Below are 14,052 nucleotides of genomic sequence, written 5' to 3'. Positions count from 1 at the left end.
TTGGGATTTTTGTGGGATGAGGAGCCCTGAGCTGTGGTAGAACACTTGTGCATCCCGTGGACCTGTTGGCAAGAAACTCTGCAGGACACACAGAGAATCCCAAACTGGTTTGGGTTGGAACAGACCTTAAATCCCATCCCATCCCATCCCATCCCACTCTCTGCCATGAGACACCTTCCACTATCCCAGTGTGTGGAAAATCCCGCTGGGAAGAGCCAGTGTCCATAAAGGAGACAGAGGAGTCCTGCAACTTTACTGGAATAAAGGCAGAGAGCCCCCTGGGCCACAGCCCGCGGGGTTTTCTCTCTCTGGGTTTCGGAGGGCGCAGCCTCCTTTTATCCCAAACTCCGGCCGCACGGGGCCCTCTTCCTTCCCCATTGCTGAGGTACCCGGAAGGTGCAGCCTTCCCGAACCGCCTGCCCCACATCCCCCCTTAAAGCTGGCATTTGACCCCAAAATTCAGAAGTTCCGGCTCGTGCGGCCCCATTTGGCTGTTTCGGGAGCCGAACTGGAACAAACCCACGGCTGGAAGTGGGAACAGACATCCAGCCCCATCTCAAAGCCGTTCCCACCCATCCCCTCACCCACGGGGTGATTGTTTGTACCAACACCAGCGCACACCTTCCCTATCAATCCCTCCTCTTCTTATTTCTCAATTTGTCTTCACAAACCTTTGTTATCATTAACTGAACTTCTTTAAATGCCTGGCATGGTATAAAAATGAACATTTGAAACGCCCCCTCCCAACTTTTCCACCCGTGGTCCCTGCAGCCAGTGGGGCAAGGAAATCCAGAGAAACAACTCAGCCTAAAGCAGCAATGACAGCTCCCATCAGCCCAGAATCACCAGAGGTCCCTGTAACCACAGTCCGTGGTTACTGAAAGCCAAGGTCTCCCATCCTTCCCTCCTGCTGAGAAGTCCCAATCTCCGGGGTTTTAGAGACCTTGACCCGAGTGCGATGGATCCCCCCCGTGCTCAGCTGTCCCGAGCGCTGTTCCTGTGATCCTGGCTGGATGTTCTGATCAGCAAAGTCCAAAGGCAGTGTCTGTGCTCCCCAGGCTCCCTGTCCCAGAGATTTCACTGACGCGGGATTCTGGCCACAGATGGCTTTAAATACACATCACTTACCTCCACCCCCACTGTGCTGAGAATTAACTGGGTGAGAATCCCAAACGTTCACTCAGTGGGGAATAATTGAGTGTCTCCTCGGGGTCTGGCTCTTACTCGTGCCAAAGCCAGCAGCAAAAGCCATACCCAGGGCACCTCAGTTTCTGCCACCAGCTTCAGAAGGTGTTTCTTTATTTGTCCGCTCATCCTTTCTGTTTGACCTGAATTCTGAGGGTGCTGGGGGTGTGGAGGTCCCACTGAATTCTCAAAGCAGCCATAATCCCTTGAAGGATCCTCCTGTAAAATGAGTTCCCCTGCCCGAGTCTGCAGCCTGCACTATCCCACATTCAGAAATCATTTATTAATGATCCAATAAACGCTGAAGTGCCCAGAAACGCCTCTGGTCACCCTGCTGTTGGAAAATGATACAAAATTTAAAATTTTTTGTAACTTTAGTCAGTCTCATTTGCCTTTGTCCTGGGGGAAAGGAATTTTAAATTTCTTTTCCAAGGACTGTTTCATCACTCAAGGTCTGATGATCTGAACATCTCAACAGATTAGGAGTAGCACAGAAGATGCACAGAAGATACACAAAAGATAATGACCATTGACAACCATTAATGACCATTAACGACCATTAACGACCATTAATGACCATCAACTCCAAACATCACCCCTGGCATGGTCAGACACCTGGCCTGGGAAAAGATCAAGAAGAATGAGAACCGAGTTAACATCGGAGTTGAAGAAATCCGTATCCAACAGGAAACCAATACTGAGAGCAGCGCAACTTGGGACCAATGAACATCGAACCAGGGAATTTGTCTGGGTTTGGACTGTATAAAATATGTGAAAAATCTGGTAAAATCCATGTTTCCTGGAATGATTTTCTCTGCACAACCTGGGCAATGTGTGGATGAAATGATTTCCGTTGCACATCCTGGCTGGAATAAAGCGATGCCTCAATTCTCTAACCCTAAAAATGTTGGAGAGTTTTAATTTTTCCTGTAGTTTCGGTGACACTTGGGTTCTCCATCCAGGATTTGAAGAACAAGAGGTGTCTGTGCAGCCAGGGACTCCTGATAAATTTCTGCTCCATTAATTATTCCAGCCTCCCTCCAGAGCTGTGCACTCTCCTTCTGGAGTTGTAAACCCTGGCAAAAATCCCTTTCTCTTGTTGGTTTTTCCACAAAATCCCTCTCTCCTTCGTATACCTCCAGCTGAGCCAGAGGAGGTTGGACTCCGTGCTCCAGACAAGGGAAAAAAGTAATGTTGATTCTATTTCATGAAGAAAATTTCATGAAAAAAATATCCAGTCTGCCTGACTCTCTCCCTTTATTTTTCCATGAGCTGGGAGTAGTGATCCCTCCAAAAAATTCCTCCTGCCCTTTGGGACTGCATTAAGTGGTGCCTGAGCAAGTTGCAGCTGCTGCCTTATCAGGAAGATAAAGTTCTGGAGAGGCTGGATGGGAAAGAATTGGGAAAAACTTGGGCTCTGCCTGTGCTGGAGGGCAATTCCTTCAATTTGTGCCTTCCCTTCCTTTTCCTTGTGTGCCTTGGAAGTGACTACCCACAGCAGGGAATTGGTATCCAAATAAAAACTCCAGGATTTATCCCAAAGGATTGGTATCAGCAGGTCCTGGTCCCTCCTGTTGGGTCAGTGCCACCCCATCGCTGTCTGAGCCCCAGATGGGCTCAGCCCACCCAGATCTGGTCACTTTGTGTCCAAAGAACTCCAACAGCAGCAGGATGGGCTGGGAACATCCAGGCTTGCAGCCCTTGGCCCTGCAGGATTCCCAATCCCAAATCACAAAACTATTGTGGAGTTACTTTAGGATTTCTCTCCATGTTTGGATGATCTCAACGCTTCCACTCACCCATCCAAAAGGGAATATTCCCAATTTTCAAGCTGGAGGTGTCCCTGACAGGAGGAACATGGAATACCAGTTTGTCCCAGTTAGCCCAGTCTCCAGCAGGATTTTGACCCTTCTGCAGGTGAGACAGATCAAGTCCTGCAAAGCCATATCCCAAAAAATGCCACTGGGCACCCTCCAGGTGACCTGGAGAGGAGGGAACAAGAGGTCGGGAACACAGTGTCACATTCACAGCCAGCATTAATGTCATTAGTGAGATAAAATTTAATTAATTCATTCATTAATCAAGGAGAATTTCTCCATGGAAAGGGTGGTCAGGCTTTGGAATCAGGCAGGGAGGTTTGGAGTCCCCATCCCTGGAGGTGTCCAAGGAATTCCTGGATGTGGCACTCAGTGCCAGGGTGGGGACAAGGTGGGGATTGGGCACAGGTTGGACCCAATGATCTTGAAGTTCTTTTCCAACCTCAAAAATTCTGGAATTCTCTATTAATGACCTCACTTGCACTGATCAGACACAATTTTGGTGCCCACAGTGAAAATTCATGGACACCAGGAGCACAAAACCTGGAAAACTGCTGGGATGGGTTTGTCTGGAGAAGGTGTGGAGGTGTCCTGCTCGTCATTTCCAAGAACCTCCACGGGACACATTTTCTGAGGAGAGGCCTCTTCCCACCAGGAATAATTTAGGATAATCTTTAGCACCCAGACCTGGAAAATCTCAGCCTTGAAATGAGCTGGAAATTTTAACCAGAAGTAGAATTCTCCACTGAGATTTTCCATGGTTCTGATGCCACTTGAAGGCCTGAAATCCAGTTTGGATCCTGCATTTAGCAGGAACTTCAGGTGGGAATTTTGGGGAAGGGGCTCTGAGAGGAGAAGAAAAGAACCCATCCCATGGACCAGCTCAGCTCATGCGACGAATTTTAATTTGTTACCTCTGACCCCCAAAATGGCCCATTTTTAACGGCTTTAAATAAGAGGAATTTAAAATAACACAGCAAATATTTTAAAATAAAGACATGTAATGCATTTAAGGAATTTGAGCTTCGAAGGAAGCAAAACTTGAGGATTTTTCTTGGATTTCAGCAATATCCAAGATCAGAACAACAATTTTCCTGAATATTTCAGCTCCTGGTTAAACGCCGCCAATATTGGCAAAATTCCTAAAGGTCTTGGCCAGGTTTCTGATCCTTGAACTGCCAACATTCCAGGATATTTGCACAACTTCTGGATTCCAAATAATGACCTTCATTCTCAGATAAACACCTGGCTCCTGTTTTTGCCTTGCTCCTCTCTCCACAGAAACCGTAATGTTCCTTAAAATCCCGATTTTCCACTCACTGGAGTGTGGCAGCCACGTCCCATTAAAAGAGTTTTACCAGGAAAATTATCCATGCCTTTAAATAGGTCATGCATACACTTAGCATATGTTCCATTATTCTCCACGTGCAGCCAATCCTGCCGGATAACTGAAAATTTCTGGAGTCACGAGCAAATAAAATCATTCCTCTGATCATTAACAAGGAGGAAGTGTGGGAAAAACATGGGAAAAAAGAAGCAGGGGAGTGAAAGAAGAATGAGGTTTGGTGGGAAGTTCTAGAAGAGTTGTGTCTTGCAATGGGCATTCCAAGTGCTGAAGGAATTTATGGTTAAAAATAAAGGTGCCATCGCTATCCCCGAGAGCACCTGGAAGTCCTGGGCAGGGAAGGATTCCTTGGCATCTTCCACCTGCTTGGGTGGGATGGGATTCCAAAACCTCCCTGGGCAGCCCCTGCCAAGGCCTGAGCACCCTTTCCATGGGGAAATTCCTGCTGCTGTCCAACCTGAGCCTTGCCTGGTGCAGCCTGAGGCCGTTCCCTCTCCTCCTGTCCCTGTTCCCTGGGAGCAGAGCCCGACCCCCACTTTTAAAAATGCTTCCAAAAATGAGGAAGAGGGAATTTTTATATGGATAGTGACAGGACAAGTGGGAATGGCTTCCCACTGCCAGAGGGCAGGGATGGATGGGATATTGGGAAGGAATTCCTGTCTGGGAGCGTGGTGAAGCCCTGGAATGGATTTCCCAGAGCAGCTGTGGCTGTCCCTGGATCCCTGGAAGTGTCCAAGGCCAGGCTGGACATTGGGGCTTGGAGCAGCCTGGGACAGTGGGAGGTGTCCTTGCCCATGGCAGGGGCTGGATTGGATGGGATTTAAGGTCCTTCCAACCCAAACCATTCCATGATTCCGTGGGCTGGAGTGATGCTGGCACAGTCTGGAGACATTTCCACGCAGTCCATCCTCATCTCAGCTGCTGAAACTCCACCTGGATTTTACAGAAGCCTGGAGGCTGAGCCAAAGCTGGATTAACTGGTGATGGATATTCTGAACCTGCCCACGGAGCAGAGCCCAGACCTGGCCCCACACTGGGCAGGAGCACTGCTGATCCCACAAATAACAGGAATTCCCACATGGATTCATTTTAAGTGATTTCTCCATCTGACGGATCCATGGCTGTTGGTTTGTGCTGCTGGGAGGTTTGGAGCTGTGAAATAATAACTTTATGAAGTAGGACTGGGGTAGTGGCTATTAAACCTTTTCGGCCTTTGCCCTTCAGGGAATTGTTTGACACAGCCCCATTCACCACCTCACTCCATCTTTATTCCAAAGGGTACCAGCAGACCAGAAAATCATTTCAGATTTCACAGGAGCTTCATATCTGGAAGGCGCCTCTGAGTTCCCTCATCCATGGCCGTGTAGAGGGAAGGATTCGGAGTGGCAACAACAATCTGTGTTCACTTCCAGAGCGGGATAATCCAGGGAAAAACATGATTCTGATGGGATTCACTGAGGAACAGCTCCCTGAGAGAATTCCAGGTGCCTGGGGAAGAAATGGGAGCCGCATTTCAACCAAGTTCCTAAATCATCACCATCAAAAATGAAAACGCAGAAATCCACAGACAGTGGCAGCTTCGGGTCCCCGTAAATGTTTTAAATAATGTTTTCCTTTCACAATTCCAGCTGTTTATGCACATTGGAATTGCTTGTCATGGATTATTATTCATGGATGCAGCGTTGTTCCTTCCCAAGTGAGGGGCCTGAAGGCTGAAGAGTCCCCTCAACCCCAACCACCAGGTGAGCGAGGATGCTTTCACCTAAGTAATCCAAACCATGGGAACAAACCGGATTTTTGGCAGAATTATAGAATTACGGAATATCCTGAGCTGGAGGGATTCACAAGGATCATGGATCCAACCCCTGGCCCTGCCCAGACCCCCCAACAACCCCACCCTGGGCATCCCTGGCAGCGCTGTCCAAACGCTCCTGGAGCTCTGGCAGCCTTGGGGCCGTGCCCATTCCCTGGGGAGCCTGGGCAGTGCCCAGCACCCTCTGGGGGAAGAGTCTTTCCCTAAAATCCCACCTAACCCACAATTCAGGAATTTGGTGTCCTTGACCCTTCTTTTATTCCCATATAACCATCGCTGTTACCGTTTCCTCTTCTTGTGTTTGGCGGCAGATTTAAGGGGGCAAAGCAGAATCCCTCGGTCCCGGAGGAGCTCAGTGGCCCCCCAAGTTGTCATAAATCCTGCGAAAAAGGCCACATTCTGGCACAGCCCCTCTAATTTATTTAAGAACTTCCATGGCCTTCATCGCCATAATTACCTGAGTGCTGTCATTAATGAGTTCGTTAAGGTTGATGAGCTTTGTGTGATTTTAGCTGCGAGGGGAAGCTCTGCTGAGGGAACCAAGGCACGAGCAGAGGGACACGTTTGGTGTCGCACCAAGTGTGAGCACGAAATGAAACAAGTTCAGGGCCACAGCTGCAAAATTTATTTGTTTTCATCTCTGAGGATTGATTAGTAACATAATTAAAACATAATTAATGAAGATTGTCTGCCCCAGAGTGAGGAATGCCCCAAAAACCACCACGTGTATTACAACTCTCAGGACTCAATGCACAAAAATGTTTTATTTTGAGGTGGTTTGGGTTTTTGGGCAAAGTTTTGGTGGCAATGGGGCTGCAGGGGTAGCATCTCTGAGAAGGTGACAAAAGCTTGCCCCGTTCCTGATGGAACCAATTCCATGGGCTCCCGGTCAAGGAATTCCACCGGCTCCACGTCAAGGCTGAGCCCAGCAGCAACACCAGCAGGGTTTTGGGAATAAAAGAGTTAAGAAAGGGGGAGAATCCCGTGGAGAATCCCACACTGGAGCAGGGGATGTGGCCAAAGGAGGTTGTGATCCTGTGGGAAGCCCAGCCTGGAGCAGGGTCCTGGCAGGACCATGGATAGAGGAGGACAGCCTGGAGCAGGGTCCTGGCAGGACCATGGAGAGAGGAGCACAGCCTGGAGCAGGGTCCTGGCAGGACCATGGATAGAGGAGCCTAGCCTGGAGCAGGGTCCTGGCAGGACCATGGAGAGAGGAGCACAGCCTGGAGCAGGGTCCTGGCAGGACCATGGAGAGAGGAGCCTAGCCTGGAGCAGGGTCCTGGCAGGACCATGGAGAGAGGAGCCTAGCCTGGAGCAGGGTCCTGGCATAGAGGAGCCCAGGTTTGCTGGTGGGATTTGGTGGGATTTGTGACTCTCCAGGGAATCCAGGCTGGAGCAGCCCGTTCCTGAAGGGAACACACGATTTTACAGGATTTTACACCACCTTCACCTGTGGGGGTGGGAGGTTTTAGTCATTTTCCAGGTGTGAAACTTCCACTTTCTCCAGAAATTCCCAAGACATGGAGTTCCGACTCTTTCCAAAGGAAATAATTATTAGGGCTGAACAATTATCTTTTTTTTTTTTTTTTTTGGCCTTTTTGTCTCCCAAACCCCACCTTGGTGGAGCCAGCTCTGATTTCCCATTCCCAGAGGTTTTGGGGTTTTTATTTAAGATTATAAGATTTTGGAGGGTGTGAATAAAGTCCTGGCTCCTTGGGAAAATTGTGCAAACAGATGAAGCGGGAAAAGTTCTTGGAAGGAGAAATGTGTGAATTCATCCTGACTGTAAGAAGGAATCTTTATCCTTGGAGATATCCAGAAATAAACTGGCCTGAACTCGGGGTTACCTCATTTGACTTTGCACTGCTTCGAGAGGAATGTTGGGTCCAAGGAATTCCATAAATCCCTCCGAACCTAAATTACCCTCAAATTCCGTGAATTTAAAATCTGGTCAAATACCACGGATGGCAAAATTGGGGTGAAGTTACTTCCTGTGGAATTTGGGAAATATTCAATAAATCCAAGGATTAATTCAGCATTTCCATGTCCCACCTGGCAAAGGGAGGATGTCCTGAGCTGGATGAGCCGGGGCAGATGGAAAAGTCCAAGGCTGGATGAAGTTTGGAGCAACCTGGGATAGTGGAAGGTGTCCCTGCCCTTGGAACATGATGGGATTTAAATCCCTTCCAGCCCAAACAAATCTGGGATCCTCTGGAGCCAAACTCCTTGGGACAAGCACCTGTTATATCCCAAATTTCCACCCTGGAGCTCTTTCTATATAGGATCTGTCCAAGGCAGAGCAGTTCCCTCTGCATCCCATGAAATTCCTGCTCAGCATAGATGGACCAGATGGAAATACAGGGATTAATCCCAGCATCTCCACCTTTAGGAATAATTCCCTGTGGGGAGCAAAGTCAAATGCTGCCCTTAAATGAGATCACTTGGACCCACTACATTTCCCTTATCTAAGAACCTGTTTCCATATCTGAAAGATAAGAAGGTGGGCGATGTCTCTGCTGTAATTTAACTGAGATAAACGAGGATGGAAATTATCCTTTGGTCTCCTTTGCTTCCACAGCCTTAATTACTCTTTCCTTTGGGAAGAATTGGGAGGCTGAGCAGAATAATGAGTTATCCAATCAATTTTAGAACTTCCCAGGCCCTTCCCAGTGGTTTTTTTTTGGATGTTTTAAACCCACCAAGATCTGACTCTCAAGATCTTGAGAGTGGAATTTTCTCTTGGGGTTTTTTCGGTACCAAAAGGAGTGAAAAATGCAGCAAGATTTGTTGCTGCCTGTTCTGAGCTTCCCCTCCCCCCTCCCAAAGACATGTGCTCCGAGCTCCTTTGTTCCAAGCGCGGGCAAAGCCAAATGTAACTCAGACTCTTCAGCAGTGTCTGATTGGCCGCTCACCCCGGGTCCGCCCCCAGTCCTCCCCTTTCCCCTTCTCCTAATAAAAGATGGTCGAGGGGAGGCAAATGCTCTCTCACTCAGCTCAGCGACTTTCCTGTAAACATCTCTGGTCGTCTGTCTCATTTGAAGGCTTCTAACTGCAGGGAATTGAGCGGGCAGGGAGCTATATTTCTCCCTCTTTGCTTCTGCTGATGGTATTTGCTCTGCAGCTGATTCAGGTACCGATTCTAGAGCTACTAAAGTGCTAGATCGCCCTTGCTACCTCTCAAGGCTGCTCGAGGCTTTCTAAGGCATTGAAATACAAGCGCTAGCCGGTATAAAGCTGAAAAGATACCTTCCGCAAAGATTAAAATTCAGCTTCTCCACACGCAGAACTTGGAGGTTTTCTTGCCTCTCCTATCCTGCAATTTTGGCTGCATCACTTTCATTTCAGAAGGATGGAGGGTTCTGACTCCTGGATTCCTTCTCCTTATGGAAAACAAAGGGAATTTCATGCAGCATTTGAGTTTTCTGAATTATCTCTAATTTCCTTCCTATTTAGCCCTTTTTGTGTGCACACCCACATCATCTGTTGGCCACTCTCATTTTCCTTTCATCCTTTCTGAGTATAAGAATTGGCCTTTCCAGACATTCCCTGCTGGGAATTCTCTGCTCATTCTCAGGATCCTTGAGGTTCCTGTACTTCCAGGGAAATCTGTGGCTTTACCCAGCTACTGGTGGGGTGTTTGATCTCCTGGTGGGAATATTTTAGGAAGGAATTCCTGGCTGGGAAGGTGGGGAGGCCTAAGGGTGCCCAGAGAAGCTGACGGCTGCCCCTGGATCTCTGGAAGTGTCCCAGGCCAGGTTGGATGAGGCTTGGAGCAGCCTGGGACAGTGGGAGATGTCCCTGCCCATGGACAGGACATGCCCAGAGGAATCTCTGCTCTGAACCAGGCACGAAAATTCCCAAAGACATCTCCTTATTGAGACAATTCCTCCAAATCCTTGCACTTCCCTGTGGGATTTCCCTGGTGGAGGACACCAAAGACTCCAAGTCTCTGTTTCCACATTGATATCCAGGATTCAATCCTTCAGATTCCTTTAAAACTGTGCCTGGAAAGCAAATTCTCAGTGGTGTTTATTAACACAGAACCTGTTTTCCAGTTCTTCCCGTGTTTTCCAGCTCTTCCCGTGTTTTCCAATTCTTCCCGTGCTTTAATCGGGATGGAGCTGCCTGAGGCCAAGCAAAGGTGCAGCTCTGAGCAAACTGTTTAATGTTGGGAGTTTCTTCCTCGTCCCTGTTGGGAGAGAGGAGAACGAGCTCCTCTTATCACATTTGGATAATTAAAGGAAAAAACCAAATCCCAGGGAATTCCCGAGTGTGGGATGCAGTCAAACACAATCATTTATCAGCCCCAGCTTTGGAGAAAATCCTTTATTATCCTTTCCATCAAAGGCAGAACTATCCCATGGCTAAATCATCCCGACCTTCAACCCCTCTTTTATCCTTATATTTATTTTCCCTCATGTATTTTCCCAGTTTTCCAGGCGTGGAATTATTCAAGGTTTTGCTTCCATTCATTTTGATGGAGGTGGGAATGAGGAAACTCAGCTTTTGCTCTGGGGGAGTTGCTTTTCCATCTTGTTGATGCTGGCAACTCCCAGATGGATTCCAAGGTCCATTCCAAGCTTCCTTTCATAGGGAAAACCATTCCCAGTGCATTTTTCCTTCATCAAGAAGACCCCACAAGCAATACCAAAAAACCCCTCATATTATCCATAAAATCTTGATTTTTTTCTCAGCAAACTGCATCAGGTCCTGATTTAGGCTCCTGCTGACTTCAAAAGTCATCCCAAATGAGTGATTTAGGGTCCCTCAAAGAACCACCATCAAGATTTTTACCAAAAATGGGTTTAATGTGAATTTATGCAAATGTGACTCGAAGCTGGATGGCAAAGTGACCTTAATTATTTACGACATGGATGAAACACAAAATAAAATCAGGTTAGAAATGATTTTGGAATGATTTCCACAGAGACCAAAGATGCAAAAGAGTAAGGTTGAACCATGAGGCTCAGGGTGGAAAAATCCTGCTTAAAATCATGGAATATCCCGAGTCGGAAGGGACCCACAAGGATCAGAGTCCAGCTCCTGGCCCTGCACAATCCCATCAATCCCACAAAACCACCTCAGAGTGGTGCCTCTCCGACCTCACTGACGGCTGTAAAACTTGAGGAGAACCCAAGGTATTCTGAAACAACAGCAAAGCTGAATAATTAAATCAGGACAGAAAATTCCGAGCCCGTCTCCTCTGAAATCTGGCTCAAATCCTAAATCAAACCCTTTCATCCCAGAAACTGTGTGGAAACTCCCAGTTCCAAGTGAAAATAATCCAAACCATCTCTTGTGGAATGAAGAGTTGTCCCATCTGAAAAGTGATCTTTAAAATTCCATAATTTATCCTCAAATAATTGTTGTATGGGAGGGGATTTTTTCCTTCTTCCTGCTCCCACTTGTGCCCTTCAGTAGGGAAACCCTCTTTGCTTTTCTGGTTTATGAATAATACAGGAATTCCATAAATAACTGATAGCTTGTTAATAAAGTGGCCAGATATGTTTTGCCCTCAAAAGGCAGGAATTTGAAGAGAATATCAAAGATTCCGAGAATAATTGATATTTGAATTTATTGGGCAATTCCTTTGAGGAGTAGCTCCATGAGATTCCATATCCCTGATCCTCCATCACATCCACCACCAACTCCTTCCCCAGTTTGTCCAGGAAGATTGGTGATTGCAAAAATCCAAACTTCCCTTCACGCTGACTCTGAGGATGTCCATCATGGGCTGCTCCTTCCTGCTCATCCCATTGGAAAAGCAGGAAAATAAGGCAAAGGATGCTCCAAACGGATTGGATTTCACCCAAGCTGAACTGAAAGAGGTTCCCCCTTTGAACCCAGCTTGCACAGATGAAAAAGAGACATTAAAATGGGGAAGGAAAAGCCTGACTCATCTGGAACAGGAACAGAAAAACATCTTGGCTGAAAAGAGATGAAAAAGGAGCAATTAATGTCTGGAATTCACCTGGAGAACTCGTTGCCGTGACCTATTATTGTTCAAATTATTAGGCAGGTGTGTGAAGTGCCTCCTAAACTGGAGAGAAATTAAAAGACAGATTTTGCAGCAAACTCGGTGCTTATTACACAATTACAACCCCGCGTGAGAGCCAGGAGCCGTTCCCGTCCATTTCACCTCGACTACGCCTCGAAATGCACCTGATGCCAAATTCCTCTCAATTTTAGTCTCAGATTCCTTTCATTGGCCTGAATTGGGAAAAATAATTGGATTCAGAGCGCAGGGGAGGATTGCAGGGAGGGTCTTTGTCCTGCGTTGTCAAGGGGAGGGCTGTGCTCGGTGTTTGTGCTGTTGTTGTGGGACAGACAAACGATGGTCAGAAGGTCACAGGCAGTGAAGTCACCATGTGGAAGGGGCTGGAGCCCCAGGAGCGGCTGAGGGAGCTGGGAAGGGTCTGGAGCCCCAGGAGCGGCTGAGGGAGCTGGGAAAGGGGCTGGAGCCCCAGGAGAGGCTGAGGGAGCTGGAAAGGGGCTCAGGCTGGAGCAAAGGAGGCTCAGGGGGGACCTTGTGGCTCTGCACAAGTCCCTGACAGGAGGGGGCAGCCGGGGGGGTCGGGCTCTGCTGCCAGGGAACAGGGACAGGAGGAGAGGGAACGGCCTCAGGCTGGGCCAGGGCAGGCTCAGGGTGGACAGCAGCAGGAATTTCCCCATGGAAAGGGTGCTCAGGCCTTGGCAGGGGCTGCCCAGGGAGCTTTGGAGTGCCCATCCCTGGAGGTGCCCAAGGAATTCCTGGAGGTGGCACTCAGTGCTCTGGGCTGGGGACAAGGTGGGCATCAGGCACGGGGTGGACTCAGTGGGCTGGGAGGGCTTTTCCAACCTCAATGATTCCATGATTCTCTGGGAATCAGTTCCAGGGCCTCATCATCCTCACGCCTTACACCACCTCAGCTGGGAATATTCCAAATCCTAATCCAGCTCCACAGCATCCACGCTGCTGGAATTTTATTAACACTTTTTTTCCAGGCACCTCTTAGCTCCCTGTCCATGGCCAGGAATCACCAGCGACACCTGAAGTGCAATAACCCAGGGAAAATTTAATTTGTTCATCTCCAGCTTCCTGGCAAATGTGAGACTGATCCCTTAGCGCCTTCCCAAGAGGTTCCATCCCACGTGATCCAGGAGGAAACTCCCGGCATCCCATCATCTCCCCTCAAAACTGGATTAAAATAAAGATATTCCTTTTCATCCTTAATCACTGTGGGTTTTTCTGGAAGGGGAACTGATTCCTGCATGGATTTGGGGTTGGAAAATAAAGCAGGATCAGGTGGTGCTGAATCCCTTGGTCCATGTCCAGCAGAGTGCACTCCAAAGTCATTCCATGCCCATGGAAACATCTCCTGCTAATCAAATCCATCCTGTGTTTAGCATGGAGTGGCTGCAGCGAGGAGCTCCTGGAACAATTTAATTGTTTCCCCCTGAATGATGGAGAATGCAGAGGCTCCGATGGGATTTCATTTTATTCAGGGAAATAAACTCACTCTGATTGCGTTATTCCAAAGAATTCCCAAGGTTCATTTCCATAGTGCAACGGGGGCAGCTTTGGCAGCAGGAGTGCTGTGGATTGATATTTCCCTGTGCCTTCACAAGAACTCCCTTTTTTCCCTGACTTTTTCTGTTGATAATGCACAAGACACTCATTATTTTTGGAATGTCAGCCATCCTGGAGTTCTCCTCGTTCACTCCTTCTTTGTCCAACAAATTTTTGGGAAGGAGCACATTTTTAATGTTTTTTTTTTCATGATTTCCAGGATGGAAAATTCCAATTTTGTTGCCATCATTGTGGCCACCCAATGGATTGAGCAGCCCCGTTTGTCACTGGTTAATTAAATGGGATCCACTTCTTTCCCAAATCCCAGGGATTCGCTGTTCCC

General features: G+C 47.9%; 1 long non-coding RNA gene across 2 annotated transcripts in view; it reads right to left on the bottom strand.

Annotated features, from left to right (window-relative positions):
* Positions 1 to 14,052, bottom strand: part of LOC116444903 — a 39,164-nt gene that overhangs the window by 18,092 nt on the left and 7,020 nt on the right. Inside the window, exon 2 of one of the 2 annotated variants that reach the window (XR_004240582.1) lies at positions 10,205 to 10,349. The exons of the other annotated variant lie outside the window; for it this stretch is intronic. This is a non-coding gene — a long non-coding RNA (uncharacterized LOC116444903). The remainder of the gene's footprint in view (positions 1 to 10,204; positions 10,350 to 14,052) is intronic. 2 annotated transcript variants of the gene reach the window in all.

The sequence above is a fragment of the Corvus moneduloides genome, chromosome 6, assembly GCF_009650955.1.
Source record: "Corvus moneduloides isolate bCorMon1 chromosome 6, bCorMon1.pri, whole genome shotgun sequence".
In the NCBI taxonomy this organism is placed as follows: Eukaryota; Metazoa; Chordata; class Aves; order Passeriformes; family Corvidae; genus Corvus; species Corvus moneduloides.
The sequence above is the reverse complement of the archived record's forward strand: the minus strand, read 5'-3'. Positions and strand labels throughout refer to the sequence as shown.